Below are 24314 nucleotides of genomic sequence, written 5' to 3'. Positions count from 1 at the left end.
AGTGAGATTGCTGGATCATATGGTTGTTCTCTTTTTAATTTTTCAAGGAATATCCATACTGCTTTTCATAATGGCTGTATCAGTTAACATTCAGCAGTATATAGGGGTTCCCTTTTTTCCACATCCTTACCAAAACTTCTCTTTTCACTTTTTTTATATTAGCCATCCTAACAGGTGTGAGGCAGTATCACTTTGTGGTTTTCATTTGGTTTCCTGCTGATTAGTGACTCTGAACATCTTTTCACACACCTTTTGGCCATTTGTCTTCTTTGGGAACATGTCTGTTCAATCCTGCCCATTTTTATTTTTCAAGGGTTTTTTTTTTAAGTTTATTTATTTATTCTGAGAGACAGAGAAAGAGAGCATGAGCAGGGGAGGGGCAGAGAGAGAGAGAGAGAGGGAGAGAGAGAGAATCCTAAGCAGTCTCTGGACTGCCATTGGAGAGCCTGATGTGGGGCTCAAACCCACAAACCATGAGATCATGACCTAAGCTGAAATCTAGAGTCAGACACTTAACTGACTGAACCACCTAGGCACCCCACTTTGCCCATTTTTTAAATTGGGTTATTGGTTTTTTGCTACTGAGTTGTAAGAGTTCCTTATATGTTTTGGATACGAATCCCTCACTGAATGTATGATTTGCAAAAGTTTTCTCTCATTTTGTAGATTGCTTATTCATTTTATTGACGTTCCCTTTACAGTGCAGAAACTTCAATTTGACATAGTCTCACTTGTGTTTTTGCTCTTGTTGACTATCCTTTTGGTGACTGACCCACAAAATCACTGTCAAGACCAATGTCAAGGAGTTTTTCCCCATGTTCTCTTCTAGAAGTTTTACAGTTTTAGGTCTTAAGTTTAAGTCTAATCTTTTTTTGATTGGATTTTTGTATGTTGTGTAAGGTAAGGATCGAATTTCGTACCTTTGCATGTGGATATCCAGTTTTCACAACATCAGTTACTGAAGAGGCTGTCCCCTTTCCCCACTATGTATTCTTGGTACCTCTGTCAAAAATCATTTGACTGTGGAAACTTTGTGTTGTGTGGAGCAGTGTTAGCCCCACAGTCAGCCTTTTACGGGTCTTCAAGGCTTGAGTCTGTCTTTTCCTCAAGATGAATGATAAGCCAGACTTGTCCAAAGTGGAGAAGCTTGACAGGTCAAAATGGAAGAAAATGAAACTAAAGAAAAAAATACTCTTTCCTCAAAGGAAACTATCTAGCAAGAGAAAGAGTTGTTGAAACATCATAAAATGGGGATCCTTGAAGAGCAAATTCAGCATTGCCTGAATGTTTGGTTTGGGGCTTTTTTTTTTTGGTAAACCTATGTGTTTGTAGAGATTGTAGGCACCTTCTGATGTCTTCTTACTTACCCTTTCTCCTTGGCTAAGAAAGAGGTCAGGAGTAGCCAGTGTTCCCTTATGTTTGTTTTTAAAATTTCCATTGGTGCATAAACTCCAGCTGGCAAATGCTATCAATAATCTCAGCATTGATGACTTTTGTGTGTGAAGTTATTTCACCCCCTACGGGATAAGCCACTTTTAACCTTCTGCATTGGGTGCTTCCATTGTTCCATAAACTTCATGATGTGGCATGTGTTTATAGCTTCTCAAAGGTTATTTTCATTTCTAATGTACCAACAAAATAATAAACATAATCCAAAAATTATTTGTGCATGATTTTATTTCTGGGTTCTCTATTCTGTTCCATTGATCTATGTGTCTATTTTTATATCAATACCATACTGTTTTGATTATTACAGCTTTGTAATATAGTTCAAAAGCAGGAAGTGTGATGTCTCCAGCTTTGTTCTTTTTGCTGAAGATTGCTTTAGCTCTTTGAGTCTAATTTTGTTCCATTAAATTTTAAGATTTTTTTTTCTAATTTTTGTTTCTATTTCTGTTAAAACTGCTATTGGAATTTGGACAAGTATTACATTGAATCTGTAGTTCATTTTGGCTGTATAGACATTTTTTTAAAAAATGTTACTCCACCATTATTTTTTTTAAGTTTATTTATTTATTTTGAGAGAGAGAAAGAGAGTACAAACAGGAGAAGGCCAGAGAGAGGGAGAGAGAGAGAATCCCAAGCATATTCTGCATTGATAGCCCAGAGCCCACTGTAGGGCTTGAACTCATGAACCATGAGATCATGACCTGAGCTGAAACCAAGAGTCAGACGCTTGAGCCACCCAGGTGCCCTGGCACCCCGGATCAATAGACAATTTTTTTTTCTTTTTTTCTATTTTTGTTTTATTTAATTTACATCTAAGCTAGCATATAGTGCAACAATGATTTCAGGAGTAGATTCCTTAATGCCCCTTACCCATTTAGCCCATCCCCCCTCCCTTAACCCCTCCAGCAACCCTCTGTTCTCTATATTTAAGAGTCTCTTATGTTTTGTCCCTCTCCTTGTTTTTATATTATCTTTGCTTTCCCTTATGTTCATCTGTTTTGTATCTTAAATTCCACAAATGAGTGAAGTCATATGATATTTGTCTTTCTCTGACTAATTTCACTTAGCATAATACACTCTAGTTCTATCCACATAGTTGCAAATGGCAAGATTTCATTCTTTTTGATTGCCAAGTAATACTCCATTGTATATGTATGTACCACATCATCTTTACCCATTCATCCATCGATGGACATTTGGGTTCTTTCCATACTTTGGTTATTGTTGATAGTGCTGCTGTAAACATTGGGGTGCATGTGCCCCTTTGAAACAGCACAGCTGTATCCCTTAGATAAAGACCTAGCAGTGCAATGTCTGGGTTGTAGGGTAGTTCTATTTTTAATTTTTTGAGGAACCTCCATCCTGTTTTCCAGAGTGGCTGCAGCAGTTTGCATTCCCACCAACAGTGCAAAAGGGTTCCTCTTTCTCTGCATCCTCGCCAACATCTGTCATTGCCGGAGTTGTTAATGTTAGTCATTCTGACAAGTGTGAGGTGGTATCTCAGTGTGGTTTTGATTTGTATTTCCCTGATGATGAGTGATGTGGAGCATTTCTTCATGTGTCAGTTGGCCATCTGGATGTCTTCTTTGGAGAAGTGTCTATTCATGTCTTTTTCCCATTTCTTCACTGGATTATTTGGTTTTTGGGTGTTGAGTTGGATAAGTTCTTTAGAGATTTTAGATACTAACCCTTTATCTGATATATAATTTGCAAATGTCTTCTCCCATTCCGTTGGTTGCCTTTTAGTTTTTCTGATTGTTTCCTTCACTGTGCAGAAGCTTTTTATGTTGATGAGGTCCCAATAGTTCATTTTTGCTAGACATTTTTAAAATATTAATTCTTTCAATCCATAAACATAGGATATCTGTTCATTTATTTGTGTCTTACGCAATTCTTTTCATTAGTGTTTCACAGTTTTTAGTGTAGTTTTGTAGTTTAGTAGTTTCAATATCTTTTACCTATTTGGTTACATTTATTCCTAAGTATTTTATTCTTTTTGATGCTAGTGTACAGGGAATTTTTTTTCTTAACATCTTTTTTGGGTAGTTTATTGTTAGAATATAGAAACACAATTGATTTTTGTGTATTGATTTTATATCCTGTATCTTTATTGAATTCATTTATCAGTTCTAACAGTTTTTTTGATGGAGTCTTTAGAGTTTTCTATATAAGATTATGTCATCTGCAAACAAACAATTTTACTTCTCACTTTCTGATTTGGATGCTTTTATTTCTTTTACTTGAAATGCTCTGGCTATGAATTTCAGCACTATTTTGATTAGAAGTGCTGAAAGTGGGCACCTTTGTCTTGTTCCTGATAATAGATGAAAAGCTTTCAGCTTTTTGCCATTGAGTATCAAGTAAATGACAGAGTGGGCTTGTCGTACATGGCCTTTTTTTAATGTTGAGGTTGGTTCCTCCTAATTTGAGAGTTTTTATCATGAAAGGATGTTGAATTTTGTCAAAAATTTTTCTGCATCTATTGAGATGATCATATTTTTAAAAACCATATGAATAAATAAAGATTTCTTTTTTTTAATGTTTACTCATTTTTGAGAGAGACAGAGACAGAGTGCGAGCAGGGGAGGGGCAGAGAGAGAGGGAGACACAGACTCAAAAGCAGACTCCAGGCTCTGAGCTGTCAGCACAGAGCCCATTGTGGGGCTTGAACTCATGAACTGTGAGATCATGACCTGAGCCGAAGTTGGGCACTTAACCAACTGAGCCACCCAGACACCCCTAAAGATTTCAATAAATACAATTACGTAGACAATTATAAAATCTAGTTTTGTGGTAATAGTGGTTTATAACTGCACTTTTTGTTTTCTACATGTTTTAGCAGGTCAATAAAACTTTTAAAAAGATTTTATTTTTAACTAATCTCTTTACCCAACGTGGGGTTCGAGCTCACAACCCTGAGATCAAGATCACATGCTTTACCAACTGAACCAGTCAGTTCAGATTAATAATTTTTATTTATTTGTTTATTTACGTTTATTTATTTTTGATAGAGACAGAGCACAAGTCGGGGAGGGGCAGAGAGAGAAGGAGACACAGAATCCGAAGCAGGCTCCAGGCTCCGAGCTGTCCGCACAGAGCCTGACGGACGCAGGGCTTGAACTCACAAACCGTGAGATCATGACCTGAGCCAAAGTCAGACGCTTAACCGACTGAGCCACCCAGGTGTCCCTTTATTTATTTTTTTTAAAAAGACACATTTATTCAACATCGTGATCAGATTATTACATTTAGCAATCAATAGCATGGGTGCAAAAAAAAAAAAAAAAAAAAACTACATTAAAACCCTTTTTTGGAATGCTTTATACTTTCCACAGAACAGAAACTAAAATAACCTCTTATGCAATTAGTCACAAATACAGCCCTTGAATTTTTGTCCATACACATGAGTATGGTCTCAAACATGTCTTCTTTGTAGCAGCTAGGCCCCACCACCACTGTGCTTGACTGAGTTCAAAAATCTGTTGTAACCTGTAACTTCCCTGTCACTTCTCTGGCTCTCCTCTCCTGCTAAGCTTTGTTTCCTGGAAGTAATTAAAACCTTCTGCCACTCCCATAGCCACTGCTGCTGGAACCACCATAGCCACCTTGGTTTCATGGTTTGGCAGAGTATTGGCCTCCACCACCATACGGGCCAGGGCTTCTGCCTCCAAAACTTCCTCCTCATAGGGGCCCAAAATGTCAAGATTGATTGTTGTAATGGCCAAAATCATTATAGCTTCCACCACCTCCAGAGTTGCTTCCATCATTACCAAATCCGTTACAGCCATCCCCACTGCCACTATCCACCACCACCTCGACTACCACCAAGGCCACCTCGCCCACCGAAGTTTCCTCCACGGCCGGAGTTGTCATTCCCACCAAAACCACCTCTACGGCCACCACCAAAATTTCCAGAACCACTTCGACCTCTTTGGCTGGATGAAGCACCAGCCATCTGTTGCTAAATAGAGGTTTCCTTACTTCACAGTTGTGGCCATTCACAGTATGGTATTTCTGAATGACAGTCTTGTCTACAGAGTCATGGTTGCCAAATGTTACAAAAGCAGAGCCTCTCTTTTTGCCACTGCTTCGGTCGGTCATGATTTCAATCACTTCAATTTTCCCATACTGTTCAAAATAATCTTTTAGGTAATGTTTTTCAGTGTCTTCTTTAATGCTACTGACAAAAATCTTTTTCACAGTTAAGTGGGCACCAGGTCTTTGAGAATCTTCTCTAGAGACAGCCCTCTTTGGTTCTACAACTCTTCCATCCACCTTGTGTGGCCTTGCATTCGTGGCTGCGTCCACCTCTTCCACAGTGGCATGCACACGTGACAAACCCAAAGCCTCTGGAGCACTTGGTGTTGGGATCTCTCATTACCACACAGTCCGTAAGCATTCCCCACTGCTCAAAATGGCTCCTCAGAGTCTCATTGGTGGTTTCAAAGCTCAAACCTCCGATGAAAAGCTTCCGCAGCTGTTCAGGCTCTTTGGGAGACTCTGACTTAGACATGATGGCGGTGGGAGGGGAGACTTTCACGATGGTTACTCGGCAGCGTCTGTGGGCAGAAAGACCAGATTAATAATTAAAAAATTTTCTTTTTCTAAAAGCTAGTATTATTATAACAGTGTTTATCTCCACATTTGGCTTTTTTTTAATAATTAAACTAATACATTTAAAAGAATTGTTCCTTTATGCTTTTGTACGCACACATATCAGGATGCAATGTTGTGACATCAACAACCAAACTTTGCTGTTAAAGAAGAAGTTAAACTGGTATAAATTCAAATTAGATTTTAACCTTCAGATGTTAAATGTAACCTGCATGGTAACCCCAAAGAAAATTACTGTAGATTAATTATACACAAAAGGAAATGTGAAATTACACATTTCATTTAAAATTTAATCACAAAAGAAGACAGTAATTCAGAAAATGAGAAACAGAAGAGTTATAAGGCATTTAGAAAACAAACAACAAAATTATAAAAGTGAGTTTTTCCCTTATCAGTAACCATTTTAAACAGAAGTGGATTGAACTTTCCAACCAAAGGAGATTAGCTGAGTGGATAAAAACACATGATCCAACTATATGCTATCTACAAAAGATTCATTTTAGATCCCAAAACACAAATAGATTGAAAGTGAATGTATGGAAAAATACTGCAGAAATAGTAACCAAAAGAGAGCAGGGATGTCTAAACTGATGTCAGACAACTTATACATTATTTTTTAAATGCTTATTTATTTTTGAGAGTGAGACTGCACATGCATGTGAGCAGGGGTCGGGGAAGGGCAGAGAGAGAGGGAGACAGGATCTGAAGTAGGCTCTGTGCTGTCAGCGCAGAGCGTGATGTAGGGCTCAAACTCATGAACCCTGAGATCCTGACCTCATGACTTGAGCCAAAGTCAGATGCTTCACTGACTGAGCCACCCAGGTGATCCAAACAAAGTATACTTTATAAAGTTTCCAAAGAGACAAAGAAGAATATTACATGTTAATAAAACGCTCAGTACAGCAAATATATATACCAGTTGTAAATGTTTACATGTCTAATGACAGATCATCAAAATATGTGAAGTAAAAACTGACAGAATTCAAGGGAGCAATAGTTCTGCAATAATAGTCCAAGACTTTACTGTACCACCACTCTCAGTGTAGATGCAACAACTAGACAGAAGATAAGTAAGCAAATAGAGGGCTTACTAGAAAAAACTACGGTAGATCTGACAGACATCCATAGAACACTCTACCCAAGAACAGCATACGTATTCTTCCCAAGTGCACTTAGAACATTTTCAGGGTAGACCATATGTTAGGCCTCCAGTTAAGTCTCAGTAGCTTTAAGAAGACAGATACCGTGCAAAGTGTCCTCTCCAGTCACATCAGAATGAAGTTAAAACTCAATAACAAAAGAAAAACTGGAAAATTCACAAATTTGTTGAAATTAACATATCCTTAACCAACAAATGGGTCAAAATAGAAATCACAAGGGAAATTAGAAAATACTTAGAGGCAAATGAAAACACAGCAAGCTAAAATTTGGTACAGTGAAAACAGTGCTAAGGAACAAAGCTATAAATGCTTACATTAAAAAATGAGAGTGACATTAGCATCACGGTGGCATAAGACATTAGTCTTTTTTTCTCTCCCTTTTTAAACAACTAATTAGACATTCATCCACAAGCAAAATATCTCTGTAAGAAGTGTTGGACCCAGTTTAATATGCCAAGAGACCTGGATAACTCTTGCCCACCAGTGCATCTAAAAACAGGCAGACAGATTTTGGATCTCGGTAAAGATTTTAGAGTCAACAAAACTGCTGCACCCCCTCTCACTGGCCAAGAAAAAAAGCCTGGAGAATGCTGACCTGGGAAGATATCCTTGGGTGAGAGAGAACTTATAGAGGGTCAGCCTGCCTGAGGGGAGATTCTAGAACACCACTAGAGCAGGAAAGACACGAGTTTGGTCATAGTAGAGAGGGAAGAACTCTGCCAGAGCCACCCTTCCAACCAAAAGAGACACTGCACAGGGCCACACTGTTCATCCATGGTGACCTCTCCTGTGGAGGAGGTAGAAATTGGTGAGTTCCTGGCTACCTTACTTGTGTGGTGGTGACTAGAGAAATCTGTTTGTATCCAACAACATGCAGCCCACTGAGGTGAGACCTCATGACTAAATGGAGGCAAGACAGAGTAAGAAGCAGATAAGAACATCAAAGTAATTCAGTTCCTGGTGACTACTTCAGGACTTCAGCATGAACTCTGCTGATAAGGCTCTGGGAGTACAACCACATTAAGATCTCCCCACTGGGTCCACAGGCACTCGTACGCCAACAGTGCTAATGCACACCTCCCAACACGCACACGCATGTGCACACACACACTCTGTGACAAGATCCTTGTGTGCTCCCAAGTGCAATGGTAATAGAGGTCCAGTAATCAGAGTACTCTCAGGAAAATGGAACAGGGCTATGGACAAGGGAGAAACCACCACTTTTTGGAAAACCAAAGAGAGGCATCCAGCAGCAAGCCTGGTGACTTCTAAGAACAAGAAAAGATGTAAAAGCTTAAGAATTCTGCCACAAGAGGAAGAAAAAAGAGTGGGGCAGGTCTACTCATTCAAAAGCTGAGGAAAACCCACATATAGCAGCACCAATCAACAGTACCCCATATGAAGGCAACCAATAAAGATTTAAAGAAATGTCTACTACTTCAAGTAGCAATGTAAAAATATAAGGGACATGAAAAATCAAGGAAATATATCATCCCCAAAAGATATCAATAATCCTCACGTAACTTAGCTAAAAGGTGTATAGTATGATCTAATAGATAAAGAACTCAAAATAGCTACTTAAAAAAAAAAACTCAAGCTAATGGGGCGTGTGGGTGGCTCAGTCGGTTAAGTGTCCGACTTCGGCTCAGGTCATGATCTCATGGTTTCTGAGTTGAGCTCTGCATGGGGCTCTGCATGCAGAGCTCCAAGATCCAAGCCTGGAGCCTGCTTCAGATTCTATATCTCCCTCTCTGTCCTTCTCCCACTGGCACTCTGTGTTTATCTCTCTCAAAAATAAACATTTAAAAAAATTAAACTCAAGCTAAAAGAAGACTCAGACAATGCAATGAAACAGAAAAGAAAAGAAAGAGAAAAGAAAAAGATCAATCTGAGTTCTTTTTTTTTAAACGTTTATTTATTATTGAGAGACAGAGAGACACAGAGTGTGAGCAGGGGAGGGGGCAGAGAGAGGGGGAGACACAGAATCCGAAGCAGGCTTCAGGCTCTGAGCTGTCAGCACAGAGCCCGACGTGGGACTTGAACTCACAAACTGCGAGATCGTGACCTGAGCCGAGTCGGTCGCCTAACCAACTAAGCCACCCAAGCACCCCCTGAGTTCTTTATGAAAGAGAAATAATAAGAAGAACCAAATTCTGGAGCTGAGGAATTCAATGAATGAGACGAAGAATGTGATAGAATAAAATAGAATGAAGAAATAGAATAAAATAGAGATGCAGCAGACAGCATCTGTATTAGAGTATACTAGATTAAAGAATAAATGACTTAAAGGACAGGAGTTTTGAAATGACACAGAAGAGAACAAAGAAAAAAAGAGCAGAGAAAGCCTGCATGATCTAAGAGAATCCATCAAAAGGACAAATACCAAAACAATCAGGATTCCAGAAGGAGAAGAGAAGGAGAAGGGGGCAGAAAGTTTATTTAAAGAAATAGCTGAGAACTTCCCAAACTTGGAGAAAGACTTGAATATCCAATTTCAATGAAGCTAATAAATTACCATATTATCTAAATGCCAAAAGACCTTTCTCCAAAACACATTATAAGGAAACTGTTAAAAATCAAAGAGAAAGAAAGAATCCTAAACACACAGCCAGGGAAAAAAGTATAACCTCCAAAGAAACCCCCATTAGGCTATCAATTGATTTCTCAGCAGAAATCCTTCAGGCCAAGAGAGAATGGAATGACATATTCAAAGTGTTGGAAAATAAAAACTGCAACTATAATACTCTATTCAGTGAAGTTATTCTTCAGAGATGAAGAAGGAATGACTTTCCCAGATAAACAAAAGCTGAGGGAGAAATGCTGAAAGAAGTTCTCAGAGCTGAAATGAAAAGACAATAATCAGCGACATGAAAACTTATGAAAGTACACAACACCCTGGTATAGGTGAAAAATATACAGGCCAGATTTAGAAACCTCTAAAATAGAATGGTTGGTCAGCCACTTAACTATAAAATAAAGGTTAAAAGAGTATTAAAAATAACTATAGTAACCATAATTTCTTAATGAATACACAACATAGAAAGTAAGTGTGACATAAAAAGGGGGGGGGGCGGTAAAAGCTGGAGCCTTTGTAGGAGATTGAAGATAAGTTGCTATCGGCATAAAATGGAACATTTTATCTATAAAATGGTTTATGTAAGCCTCATGGTAACCACAAAGCAGGAATCTAAGGTAGATTTACAAAAGAAAAACAGGAGAAGCAAAACATACCATCCTAGAATATCGACAGTTTAGAGAGGTAGGCAGAAATAGAAAAAGAGCAATGCCAGTACAAAACAAACAGAAAACAGTCAATAAGGCAAACATGGCATTACTAAGTCCTTACGTATCAATAATTACCTAAATATAAATGGATTCAATTCATCAGTCAGAAGGCACAGAGTGGCTAGATGGATTGACAAAAAGAAAAAAACAAAACAAGATCCAACTATATACTACCTACAAGAGACTTACTGCAGTATTAAGGACACACATAATCTCAAAGTGAAGGTATGGAAAAATATATTCCATGCAGTGGTAACCAAAATAAAGCAAAGGTAGCTATACTTATATCAGAGAGTATAAACTTTTAAGCCAAAAACAATAATGAAACAAAATGATAAAAGGGTCAATTCATCAAGAAGATATAACAATTAATTATACACACTAGTATATACACATATACACAGTTAATATATACACATCCAGTATCAGAGCACCTAAACATATTAAGCAAATACACACATCTGAAGGGAGAAATTGACAACAATACCATATGAGTGGAACTTTAATACTCCACTTTCAGCAGTGGGTATGTCAGCCAGACAGAAAGTCAACAAGGTAACAATGGACTTGAACCATACATTAGACCAAATGAGATTTGTAGATTGTTCCTTCCAATAGCAGAAGAATATACATTCTTTTCAAATGCACACAGAATATTCTCAAGGAAAGATGATATGATAAGCGATAAAACAAGCCTCAGAAAATTTTAAAATATTAAAGTCATACCAAGTATCTTTCCTGACCACAATGGTAAGAAACTAGAAATCCACAACAGGGAAGCTGGAAAACCCACGAATATGTGGAAACTAAACAACACATTCTTGAACAACTAATGGGTTGAAGAAATCAAAGGGAAAATAAAAAATATTTCAAAACAAAAATGGACCTATAGGATGATATGAAAGCACTTCTGGGATGGAGCTGTATAGCAGTAAACACATATATTAAGAAATTAAATCTCAAATAGCAACCTAACTTTATACCTCAAGGAATTAGAAAAAAAAAGAAAGAAAAAATTAAGCCCAAATTTATCAGACGGAAAAAGATAATAAAGATAAGAGTGGAAATAAATGAAATAGAAACCAGGAAAGTAATAGAAAATATCAACAAAACTACAACTGATTTTTCAAAACGATAAACAAAATTGATAAACCCTAGCAAACCTAAGAAAAAAAGAGAGAAGACAAGTTAATCAAAAATGGTTGATACTATCAAATTGATACTACCAAAATACATAGGATCAATACACAACTGCTATGAACAATTGTATGCCAACAAATAGATAACCTAGACGAAATGGAGAAATTTCTAGAAACATACAACCTACAAGACTGAATCAAGAAGAAAAAAATTGAGGGGCCTGGATGGTTCAGTCAGTTAAGCCTCTGACTTCAGCTCAGGTCATGATCTTGCAGTTTGTGGGTTCAAGCCCCTCATTGGGCTCTGTGCAGACAGCTCAGAGCCTGGAGCCTGCTTCAGATTCTGTGTCTCCCTCTCTCTATGACCCTCCCTTGCTCACACTCTGTCTCTGTCTCTGGAAAGTAAATAAACAAAAAAAAATTTTTTTTAAGAAAAAAAATTGAATAGACTAATAATAAGTAATAAGATTGAATCAGTAATCATAAAGCTCCCAATGCAGAAAAACCCCAGGACCAGACTGCTTCAGTGGCAAATTCTACTAAACGTTTAATGAAGAATTAATGGCAGTCCTTCTCAAAGTCTCCCAAAAAATTGAAGAGGAGGGAACACACCCAAACTCATTTTACAAAGCCAGCATTACCCTGAGACCAAAGCCTGCAAGGACACTACAAGAAAAGAAAGCTACAGACCAATATCCCTGATGAGTATACATGAAAAATCCTCAACAAAATGCTACCACACCAAATTTGAGAACACTTTGAAAGGATTATACTCCATGACCAAGTGGGATTTATCCCTGGAGTGCAAGGATGTTTCAATATATGCAAATCAATAAATGTGATATACTACATTAATAGAAAGATAAAAGTCACATGATTATCTCAATAGATGCAAAAACAGCATTTGACAAAATACAACATGGTTTCATGATAAAAACCCTCAACAGACTGGGTATAGAAGGAACAAGACTCAACATAATAAAGGCCATATATGACAAACCCACAGCTAATATTATACTCAGTGTTGTAAAAATTGAAAGCTTTTCCTCTAAGTTCAGGGAGAAGACAAGGCTACCCACTCTCACCACACTTATTCAATACAGTACTGGAATTCCTAGCTAGAGAAATAAGGAATAAAGAAATAAAAAGCATCCAAATCAGAAGCAAAATGGTTATTTGCAGATGATATGATCATATATATAGGAAATCCGAAAGACTCAAACAAAAAATTCTTGGAACTAATCAATAAATTTCAGTTACAGGATATAAAATCAATATACAGAAATCAGAAATCTATACACTAACAGTGAAACATCTGAAAAAAGAAATGTAAAAAACTGTTCCATTCACAATAGCATGAAAACCAATAAAATATCTAGGAATAAATTTAACCAAGAAACTGAAAGATCTGAACCATGAAAGCTACAAGATTTTGTTGGATGACATTGATGAAGATACAAACAAATGTAAAGATATTCCATGTTCATGGATCAGAAGAATTAATACTGTTAAAATGTCCATACTACCCAAAGCAATCTATAGATTCAGTGCAATCCCTGTCAAAATTCCGATGGCATTTTTCACAGCAATAGAAAAAACAACCTTAAAATTTGTATGAAACCACAAAAGAAACCACAAATCCTGAGAAAGAAGAACAAAGCCAGAGTATCACACTTCCTGGTTTCAAATGATATTGCAAAGCTATAGCAGTTAAGACAGTATGGTACTGGCGTTAAAAAAAAGACATACTACCAATGGAACAGAACAGACAGTTCAATATTAAACTCCCACATATACAACCAACTAATATTTGACAAGGATGCCAAAAAGGAATCCAAGGGGAAATGATGGTCTAACAAATGATGTTGGGAAAACCAGATAACCACATGCAAAAGAAAAAAGAAAGAAAATAAATTGAACATCTCTCTTACACCATTCACAAAAATTTACCTGAAATGGATTAAAAACTTAAATGTAATACCTGACATCATAAAACTCCTACCAGAAAACTTAGGGGGAAAGATTCTCCACATGGGTTTTGATAATAATTTGGGTGGATATGACACCTAAAGCATAAGCAACAAAATAAAAAATAAACAAGTGGGACTACATGAAACTAAAAAGCTTCTATACAGCAAAATAAACCATCAACAAAGTGAAAAGACAACCTACAGAATAGGAAAAAATATTTGCAAGCCATATAACTGATAAGGGGTTAATGTCCAAGATATATAAAGAAATTGTACAACTCAATGGCAAAAAGCCCAAATGATCCACTTTTAAAATGAGCAGAGGACCATTTTCCCAAAGAAGATATATGAATGGCTAACAGGCTAACACATGAAAAGGTGTTCAGTCTCACTAATCACAGAAATGCAAATCAAAACTACAGTGAGATATCACTTTATACCTGTTAGAATGGATATGATCAAAAAGATATAACAAGTGCTGACATGGATGTATAAAAAAGGGGATCTTTGTGCACTGCTGGTAGGAGTCTAAATCAGGGCAGCCCCTATGGAAAACAGTGTGTAGGATCCTCAAAAAACTAAAATTACCATATGATCCAGCAGTTCTGCTCCTAGGTATTTATCCAAAGGAATTGAAAATGCTATGTCAGATTGATATCTGCACCCCATGTTCATGGCAGCATTATTTATAATAGCCACAATATAGAAACAACCTAAGTGTCTGCTGACAGATGAATGAATAAAGAAATTGTAAGGTATATATTCAATGAAATATTATTCAGTCATAAAAAGACGGAAATTCTGCCATTTGCAACATGGATGGATCTTGAGGGCATTAGGCTTTGTGAAATAAATCAGAAAAAGACAAATACTGTATGATCTCGCCTATACAGAGAATCTAAAAGAAAAAAACACCTAACTCAGAAAAAAGACCTGATCTGTGGTTACCAGAAGCAGGGAGTGGTGGAGAGGGAATTGGAAGAAGGTGGTCAAAGCTACAAGCTTCCAGTTATAAGATAAATAAGTACTAGGGATGTAATGTACAGCATGACCATAGTTAACACAGTTGTATGGCATATATAAAGTTAAGAGAATAAAGCCAAAGTGCTATCACAAGGAGAAAATTTTTCTTTTTTTTTGTTTCGTATGTGTATGATATAGTGGGTATTAACTAAATATTATGGTAATCATTTCACCATATAGGTAAAAATCATTATGCTATACACTTTATCTTATCCAGTGCTGTATGTCAATTATATCTTAGTAAAACTGAGAAAAAAATATTGCTTTGGCTGTGTACAACATTATAGAATAATTGAATACTTTTGTTAGCAAGGTACAGCTTATATACAACATATATATAGATCATGTATTGAAACGCACAAGCAAAAAAGTTGATGAGGAGCCATCAACTTCTGCCTGAGAGTTTCCAGCATCTCAACCTGCCCTACAGATTTTAGACTTGTCTGTCCTCGGATCACACAAAGTATTTACGTGAAATTGAATATACACGTAAATATATTTGAAGTGATATCACCTACCCTGGAAAGCTTTTCTATCTGGGTTAGGTTAGAATACAACCTCCTGTGCCTACTCCAGAGATACTGTTTATCACACTGTGCCCTAATTGCCCCCTTCCTTCATGCCTCAAATACCAATCAAGCATCTACCATACTTGATTCTATGTTAAGTGTTACAGTGGAGAGCAAATCAGATGTAGTTCCTGTGTGAATGGAACTTACAGTCTAAGGGGGGGGTAGACATTAACCAAATAACTACACTATTAGATATATAAACTAAAACAAATAGTGAGCTGAAAGAAAGGTATGACCACTCTTTAAAACCAAATAAGAAAGAAATATAACCTAGACTCAGAGAGTGGCAAGTCTGGAGAGGCTTCCTTGAGGAAGCAATGCTCAGCAGAGATCTGAAGATGAGTAAGACTTAACTGGAAATAGAGAATAAGGGGAGACCAGACCAGTGGAAAAGATACTGTGACTGGAAAAACATGCAGATTCTGACAAATTTTAAAAACGCCAATGTGACTAGAACTCAGAGTGGGAGGGAGAGCATAGTGAGAATTCAGACTGGAACAATAGTCAGGTGCCACATTATATGTAACTTTGTGGACTGTATTAAGGGTTTTGTACAGGACCTGGCAGATCGTTGACTATCTCTATGAAGGCAAGAAACCACACATATAATCTTCCTAGATTTACAGATAAGCCAAGATCTCCAGGAAGTCTCAAAACTACCCCTCTTTATGGAAACAATTAATCTTATCATTGCCCTGGTAAGCCAGAGTAGGAGAGATGAAGCCCAGATTTATAGCGCTTGGCTCAGGGCCCTGCCAGAGACAAGGGCAAGACTTTTGTTAGCTCTACCCATCACTTACACGCAGCAGCTATTACAAGAATATCCAGAAAAGTTTCATCAAGAGCAGAAATATCTGAGGATCCAAATAATTGAATAGCCTTACCCCCTACTCCAGAGGCATTCTTGAGAATGAATTGTTCATTGTCTAGGATAGATCCAGGTAAAGACATGGCTCTTAGAAAGTTAAGTCAAGCTAGGACTTCATAGTGAAGAAAACAGAATTTTCTTGAAATTTCAACAATTACGAACCAGTCCTTGCTTCCAAGGTATGCTCTTAGTCACAGCCAATTCTCCCTGGAGAGAGCCAAGTGAAGCAGAAGGGCAGAGAAAGTAAATTCTGCTACTGGAGGAGTTTTCTAACAATTAGAGTGATCCAAAGATAGAATGAGCTACCTCAGAAGATAGTGATCTCAAAACTTCAAAAATAAGCTAGTAGGCCAGTTGGGGTGTTATAGAGGAGATTCAAGCTTATGGGTTGGTCTACATGAACTTAATGGTTTCTTCCCACCATGAGAATCTCAGAGGCAGAAAGAATAATGTGAATGAGTAACCATAGGATAGAGAGAACTGAGAACTGAGCGAGAGAAAGAGGCTGCTTGTAAAAAGCATTGTTATAAAGAACAGAAGGGCTTAATTTTGTTTGGAGTATAAGCAGTTTATGCCATTGTACCTAATCTGATCTGGGTTTGGGAATGAAGAGGAAGAAATCTAACAGTGGATTCTTTCTGGGAACTGTGGCTTCCAACTTGAAATTAGGTCTGCACATCTACCCAACTCCAGTGAATGTGCTTTTCAGATTTTGATGTTGGGCTAGGGTTATTATGGTGAAGATGGATATTAGTTATCTGTAGCTGTGTAGCAAATTATCTCAAAATGTAGCTCAGAAGAACAAATATTTTATTTTGTCACACAGATTCTAAGACTATCTAGGAGTGGTTCAGCTGGGTGGTTCAGGCTCAGAGTCCCTCTCTACATAGGTAAATAGGTAGATAGATACAAATATATTATTTTATAGTCCAGCTCTCACCTGGGTCTAGAATCATATGCAGGTTCAAACAGGGCTAAAGAAGTCTCTCCTAAGCTCCCTTATTTGGTTGTTGCAGACTTTATTCCTGGCTATTGGACAGAGACATGGACCCCTCCATAACCTGCTTTAATGGCCTCATGACATGGCATCAGGCTTCCTAAGGAAGAAGTGATTCAAGAGGGAGAGAAACATGAATGAGTGAGTGAAATAGTGCCCAAAAAGGAAGCAGGACTATTATCTACAATATAAAAGATCTCCTATAACAGACAAGCAGCCCCCCTCCTAAAAAAATGGACAAAGTATATGAACAGAAATTCCACAAAAGAAGATAAACAAATGGCCAAAAAACACACGAGGAGATACTCAATTATCACTAATCATTAGGGAAACAAAATTAAAACCCACAGTAAGAGATGGTTACAGAGTAATAATAATAGCTAAAATTTAAAAGACTGAAAATACTGAGCATTGGCAAGGACATGCGGAATGAGTTAAGTGATCATAATATACTTCTGCTGTAGTGTAAAATGTCAGAGCCATTAAAAAAAACTTTACTTATACACACATTTACCATACCACCTCCAGTAATTTAAGAATAATGAATTCAGGGGCGCCTGGGTGGCTCAGTCGGTTAAGCGTCCGACTTCGGCTCAGGTCACAATCTCACGTTCCGTGAGTTTGAGCCCCGCGTCGGGCTCTGGGCTGATGGCTCAGATCCTGAAGCCTGCTTCCGGTTCTGTATCTCCCTCTCTCTCTGCCCCTCCCCTGTTCATGCTCTGTCTCTCTCTGTCTCAAAATAAATAAATGTTAAAAAAAAAATTTAAAAAAAAAAAAAAAAAGAATAATGAATTCAGCTTTTCACACAAGACTGTACATAAATGTTTATAAGAGTATCATTTAGGGGCGCCTGGGTGGCGCAGTCGGTTAAGCGTCCGACTTCAGCCAGGTCACGATCTCGCGGTCCGTGAGTTCGAGCCCCGCGTCAGGCTCTGGGCTGATGGCTCGGAGCCTGGAGCCTGTTTCCGATTCTGTGTCTCCCTCTCTCTCTGCCCCTCCCCCGTTCATGCTCTGTCTCTCTCTGTCCCAAAAATAAATAAAAAACGTTGAAAAAAAAAATTAAAAAAAAAAAAGAGTATCATTTATAATAGCCAAGTCAAGAAACAATTCATTTGTGGGTCCATCCAACAAATTGTGTACACATGAAATATTTCTTTTTTTAAAAATGTTTTAATGTTTATTTTTGAGAGAGACAGAGAGAGAGAGTGTGAGCAGTGGAGGGGCAGAGAGAAAGGGAGACACAAAATCCGAAGCAGGCTCCAGGCTCTGAGCTGTCAGCAGAGCCTGATGCGGGGCTCGAATTCACAAACCATGAGATCATGACTTGAGCTGAAGTCGGACGCTTAACTGACTAAGCCATCCAGGCGCCCCAATGTGAAATATTTCTTAATTCTCCCTCCTCCCAGATAATTATATATTTATACACGTAGCAGTATAAATAAATCCCAGTCATTATGCTAAGTGGAACATCTTAGGGAAAGAACATACATACCATCTGTCTATCTCTGGGAAAATGAATCTGCAATGATAGAAATCAGGTCAATGATTGTATGGGATAGGGGTTTGGGAGATACTGACTTCAGAGTGTCATGAGGAACATCTGGGACAAAGAAAATATTCCATACCTTTTTCTGTGGTGATGGTTACATGGAGAACATTTGGCAAAACTCATGGAAATGTAATTTAAAACATATAATGTTTTATTGTGCAACCTATACCTTATGAAACGTAATTTTAAAAATAAGAAAAAAGGCTCTTGGGTGGCTCAGTTGGTTGAGCTCAGTCCACTTCGGCTCAGGTCATGATCTCATGGTTCATGAGTTCAAGCCCCACATCAGGCTTGCTGTTGTCAGCACAGAGCCCACTTCAGATCCTAGTTCCCTCTCTCTCTCTCTCTCTGTGCCTCCCCCACTTTTCTCTCTCAAAAATAAATAAATATTTAAAAAATAGGAAAAATGTTCAAAATATTTAAACAACAATTTTAGAATGGGAGGGATAATTCATAGAAACAAAATAATATTTGGAAACTTTATTGCTTTCTACCCAGGCAAAAATACCATATATTAAATAGCATACTTAATCACATGGATATAGATATAGATATAGATATAGATACAGATATAGATATCTACAAATGTAATTTTATGCCTTAGGGAAATTTTTCTGGTATTTTTTAATCATTATGGGAAAGGATCTTTTAATAAACCTCATAGAAAATTTCAATTTCCCATGTAAAAAATTATAAAGATCATTTGATGAAACCTCAGTGCAAAAACATAGAACTGATAACTGAAGCATACTTTTAAAAACTATTTTAAATTAAAAAAAAACTACTATACAACTTTTGAGTCAAAGTGGAAGTCAAAACAAAAATTATAGACTTTTAAAGGCAAGATCTTTACATCTCAGAACGTGTTACACGGTTAAAGGATGAACTCAGAGAACAAAATAATAAACATATAATAAATGTATAATATTTAAGATAGTGGTAAATTCTATGAATAAGAATAAAACTGAATAAGGTAGAGACTGATCAAAGAAGGAATACCATTTTGGTCAAGGAAGCCTTCACTGAGAAACTGACATTTCAGTAAAGTTCTGAAGGAAAGGAGGGAGGCAATCATACAGACATGGAGAGGACAGGATTCTAGGGTGAAAAATAATTAGCAAGTGCCAAGACCCTGAGGAAGCTGGTAGTGGAGCAAGCGATGGGTAAATTAGTAGAAAGGGAAATCAGAGAAATGATGTGGGATCAAATCATGTAGTACTTCTTAGGCTACCGCAAGGACTCTAACTTGTATTCTAGTGGATGGGAAGCCTGTGAAAGGTTTTGAGCAGAGGATAAACATGATATAGCTTATGTTTTACAAGGATCATTCCAGAATTGTCTATGTAGCAAAAAGGGTAGAAACAGGGAGATCAGGTGGGAGGTTGTTGTAATAATCCAGGTAAAACATGATGGAGACTTGGATCAGGAGAGACTCAGTGGAGGTGGGGGAGAATTGGTTAAATACAAGTAATCAAGGAAAAGAGAATATAGACCATCTGATTTAATAATTCAACTCAGAAACCTAAAGAGACCAGCTAAACAAACTTTTCAATCAACTGAGTGAAGGTAATTAAGTGGGCAGGAAAGAAATGAGTGAATTAGAAACCAAAAAGATATATAGTGAAAGATATACATAGAATTAAAAAATAAATAAATTATGTTCTTTGTAAAGTCTGATAAAATAAATTTTTGGTAAAGTAAGTAAGGAAAAAGAAAAGGGAAAATACAGATATATAACTGAATGGAAAAGAAGACATAAATATGAATACTTTAAGCTATAATGAAAAGATACAATTTGCTAATCATGCAAAAATTCAAATTAACAAGTTGCACAAAAATATAAGTGAATCAAGGATAGAATATTTTTATATTTTTTGGGTAAATACATAGTAGTACAATTGCTGGATCATAGAGTAGTCACCCCAATATTTTATAGCTCATTACCTACCATAGCCAAATTATGGAACCAGCCCAAGTGTCCATAGACTGATGAGTGGATAAAGAAGTGTACACCACACACACACACACACACACACACACACACACACACACACACACACTGGAATATTAGTCAACCATAAAAAAAGGAATGAAATCTCACCATTTGCAATGACATGAATGAAGCTAGAGAGCATTATGCTAAGTGAAATAAGTCAGTCAAAGATGAAACCATATGATTTCACTCATATGTGGAATTTAAGGAACAAAACAAGCAAAGGGAAAGACAAGAGAGAGAGAGGCAAACCAAAAACAGACTCTTAACAATAGAGAACAAATTGATGGTCACCAGAAGGGAGGTGAGCGGGGGGATGGGTTAAATAGGTGATGAGGATTAAGGAGGGCACTTTGTGATGAGCATTGGGTGATGTATGGAAGTGTTGAATCACTGTATCATACATCTGAAACTAGTATTACACTGTATGTTAACTAACTGGAACTTAAATAAAAACTTCAAAAAAATAATAGAATAATAATACAGCAGACTGACCATAGCAGAAATTGAAAAACCTTGTTAAGAATTATGTTATAAAAGGAACTCTGTGAGAAAGTTTTAGAAGTGTATTATATAAAGGCACAGATAGTATCCATGTTATTTACATTGACCTAAAACAGAAGAAGTTCAAAAGTTTGCCAACTCATTTGATAACTCTGGCAGAGCCCCAATACTAACTTTAACAATAGTAGTACAAAGTCCTAAATAAATCACAACAAATTGAATTTGGAAACACATTTTATTTATTTATTTATTTATTTATTTATTTATTTATTTATTTATTTTTAAATTTTTCTTTATTTTTTTTGCAATATATGAAGTTTATTGTCAAATTGGTTTCCATACAACACCCAGTGCTCATCCCAAAAGGTGCCCTCCTCAATACCCATCACCCACCCTCCCCTCCCTCCCACCCCCCCATCAACCCTCAGTTTGTTCTCAGTTTTTAAGAGTCTCTCATGGGGGCGCCTGGGTGGCGCAGTCGGTTAAGCGGCCGACTTCAGCCAGGTCACGATCTCGCGTCTGTGAGTGCGAGCCCCGCGTTGGGCTCTGTGCTGACAGCTCGGAGCCTGGAGCCTGTTTCCAATTCTGTGTCTCCCTCTCTCTCTGCCCCTCCCCCGTTCATGCTCTGTGTCTCTCTGTCCCAAAAATAAATAAAAAACATTGAAAAAAAAAAATTTAAAAAAAAAAAAAAAAAAAAGAGTCTCTCATGCTTTGGCTCTCTTCCACTCTAACCTCTTTTTTTTTTCCTTCCCCTCCCCATGGGTTTCTGTTACGTTTCTCAGGATCCACATAAGAGTGAAACCATATGGTATCTGTCTTTCTCTGTATGGCTTATTTCACTTAGCATCACACTCTCCAGTTCCATCCACGTTGCTACAAAGGGCCATATTTCATTCTTTCTCATTGCTGCGTAGTACTCCATTGTGTATATAAACCACAATTTCTTTATCCATTCATCAGTTGATGGACATTTAGGCTCTTTCCATAATTTGGCTATTGTTGAGAGTGCTGCTATAAACATTGGGGTACAAGTGCCCCTATGCATCAGTACTCCTGTATCCCTTGGGTAAATTCCTAGCAGTGCTACTGCTGGGCCATAGGGTAGGTCTATTTTTAATTTTTTGAGGAACCTCCACACTGTTTTCCAGAGTGGCTGCACCAATTTGCATTCCCACCAACAGTGCAAGAGGGTTCCCGTTTCTCCACATCCTCGCCAGCATCTATAGTCTCCTGATTTGTTCATTTTGGCCACTCTGACTGGCGTGAGGTGATATCTGAGTGTGGTTTTGATTTGTATTTCCCTGATGAGGAGTGACGTTGAGCATCTTTTCATGTGCCTGTTGGCCGTCCGGATGTCTTCTTTAGAGAAGTGTCTATTCATGTTTTCTGCCTATTTCTTCAACAAACATTTCTTATTTGTTTTTCGAGTGTGGAGTTTGGTGAGCTCTTTATAGATTTTGGATACTAGTCCTTTGTCTGATATGTCATTTGCAAATATCTTTTCCCATTCCGTTGGTTGCCTTTTAGTTTTGTTGGTTGTTTCCTTTGCTGTGCAGAAGCTTTTTATCTTCATAAGGTCCCAGTAGTTCATTTTTGCTTTTAATTCCCTTGCCTTTGGGGATGTGGAAGCACATTTTAATACATACCCTCTGGCCAGACAGAGTTTATCAAGAAACAGTGTAGAGATTTAAGACACCAGACTCTGGAACCAGATAGCCTAAGAACAGGTTTGCTATGGATCTGCTAGCTGTGTGGCTTTGGTCAATCTATTTAATTTCTCTGTATCTCAGTTTCATCATCCATCAAATGGGGCTTCTGATAGTAACTACTTTATGCAGTCATTTTAAAGATTAAGAGAGTAATTCTGTGGGGGCGCCTGGGTGGCTCAGTGGGTTAAGTGTCCAACTCTTGATTTTGGCTCAGGTCATGATATCACAGTTCGAGAGTTCGAGCCCTGCATCAGGCTCTGTGCTGACAGCTCAGAGCTTGCTTGGGATTCTCTCTCTACCCCTCCCCAGCTTCCCCCTCCCTTTCTGTCTCTCTCAAAAATAAATAAATAAACTTAAAAGAGTATCTCTGTGAAGCACTTATTATAAGCCAAGCATATAGTAAGCACTCAAAAATATTAATGACTATTAATTTCTATGTTTGGAGATATATTGTTCATATTAGCAAGTCAAAGGAGAAAAACCATAAGGTAATGTTGTTAGATATCAAAAGTATTTTGATAACATTTCATATTCATTTATTATTTTAAAAAAGTTCTAGTATACAGTAAGAAGAAAAATATTTTCTTAAAATAATTAAGAAGCTCCATTTGAAATCTGTAGCCTTCATCATCAAGGATGCCTATTATCACCAGCATTGTCATGATGTGATACAAAAAGAACAAAAAATATGAAATAACATTTATTATTATTTACAAATGATACATTTTTCTACCTAGAAAACCCAATGCCAGTCAAAATCCAAACAGGATTTTTAAACAATTGGTAATTATTCTAACTTTCTTCTAGAAGAAAAATAATGTATAAAAATTGCCAAGAGCATGTTGAAACAGAGAAGTATTGGGGTGCCTAGGTGGCACAGTTGGTTAAGCAATTGACTCTTGATTTTGCCTCAGGTCATGATCTCACACTTGTGAGATCAAGCCCTGGGTCAGGCTCTGTGCTGACAGCAGGAGCCTCCTTGGATTCTCTCTCTCTCTCCCTCTCTCTCTGTGTCCCTCCTCTGCTTGTGCTTGCTTGCACACTTGCTGTCTCTCAAAATAAATAAACATTAAAAAAATGGGAGAGAGAGGGAGAAGTATGAGGTGCTTTTGGCTTATACGAGGCCTCATCTTTTACAAGTGCAAGAGATATACATATCAACACAAGAAAAAAAAAAACCAGAAGAAGATAGCATATGATAAGGGTGGTGTTTCAAATCATTGTGAAAATTGTTGGCTAATTAATAAATGTTTTGTGAAAAGTAGACATAATCTTATTATTAATAAAATCTATCACTCCATTGCATTTGTAAATTCAGTATGTTTTCTGAAATCCATCATATTGTCAGGCAATATGTGCAGAACCAAATTTGAACCATGCGTTTTGGAAGTGATTCCAAAAGCCGAAGGCTTATTGAGTAGGGTACATTAATTCTATAATAAGAACTCTTGATATACATATTTCACCTGCAGTTCTGTCAGT

The 24314-nt window shown here is 37.4% G+C and overlaps 1 long non-coding RNA gene and 2 pseudogenes across 1 annotated transcript in view; 2 read left to right on the top strand and 1 right to left on the bottom strand.

The window, feature by feature from the left end:
* The first annotated feature begins 914 nt into the window (after positions 1 to 914).
* On the top strand, positions 915 to 3851 carry LOC131486625 (thymosin beta-15A-like; annotated as a pseudogene).
* An 877-nt stretch (positions 3852 to 4728) lies between these two features.
* LOC131487523 (heterogeneous nuclear ribonucleoprotein A1-like) lies at positions 4729 to 7945 on the bottom strand (annotated as a pseudogene).
* LOC131487526 (uncharacterized) overlaps positions 7939 to 24314 on the top strand; it is a 67798-nt gene continuing 51422 nt past the window's right edge. Inside the window, exons 1-2 of the long non-coding RNA XR_009249801.1 lie at positions 7939 to 8031; positions 17097 to 17218. This is a non-coding gene — a long non-coding RNA (uncharacterized LOC131487526). The remainder of the gene's footprint in view (positions 8032 to 17096; positions 17219 to 24314) is intronic.

Source organism: Neofelis nebulosa, chromosome 10 (assembly GCF_028018385.1).
Source record: "Neofelis nebulosa isolate mNeoNeb1 chromosome 10, mNeoNeb1.pri, whole genome shotgun sequence".
NCBI lineage: Eukaryota > Metazoa > Chordata > Mammalia > Carnivora > Felidae > Neofelis > Neofelis nebulosa.
Note: the sequence above shows the minus strand (reverse complement) of the source record. Positions and strands in the feature narration are given on the sequence as shown.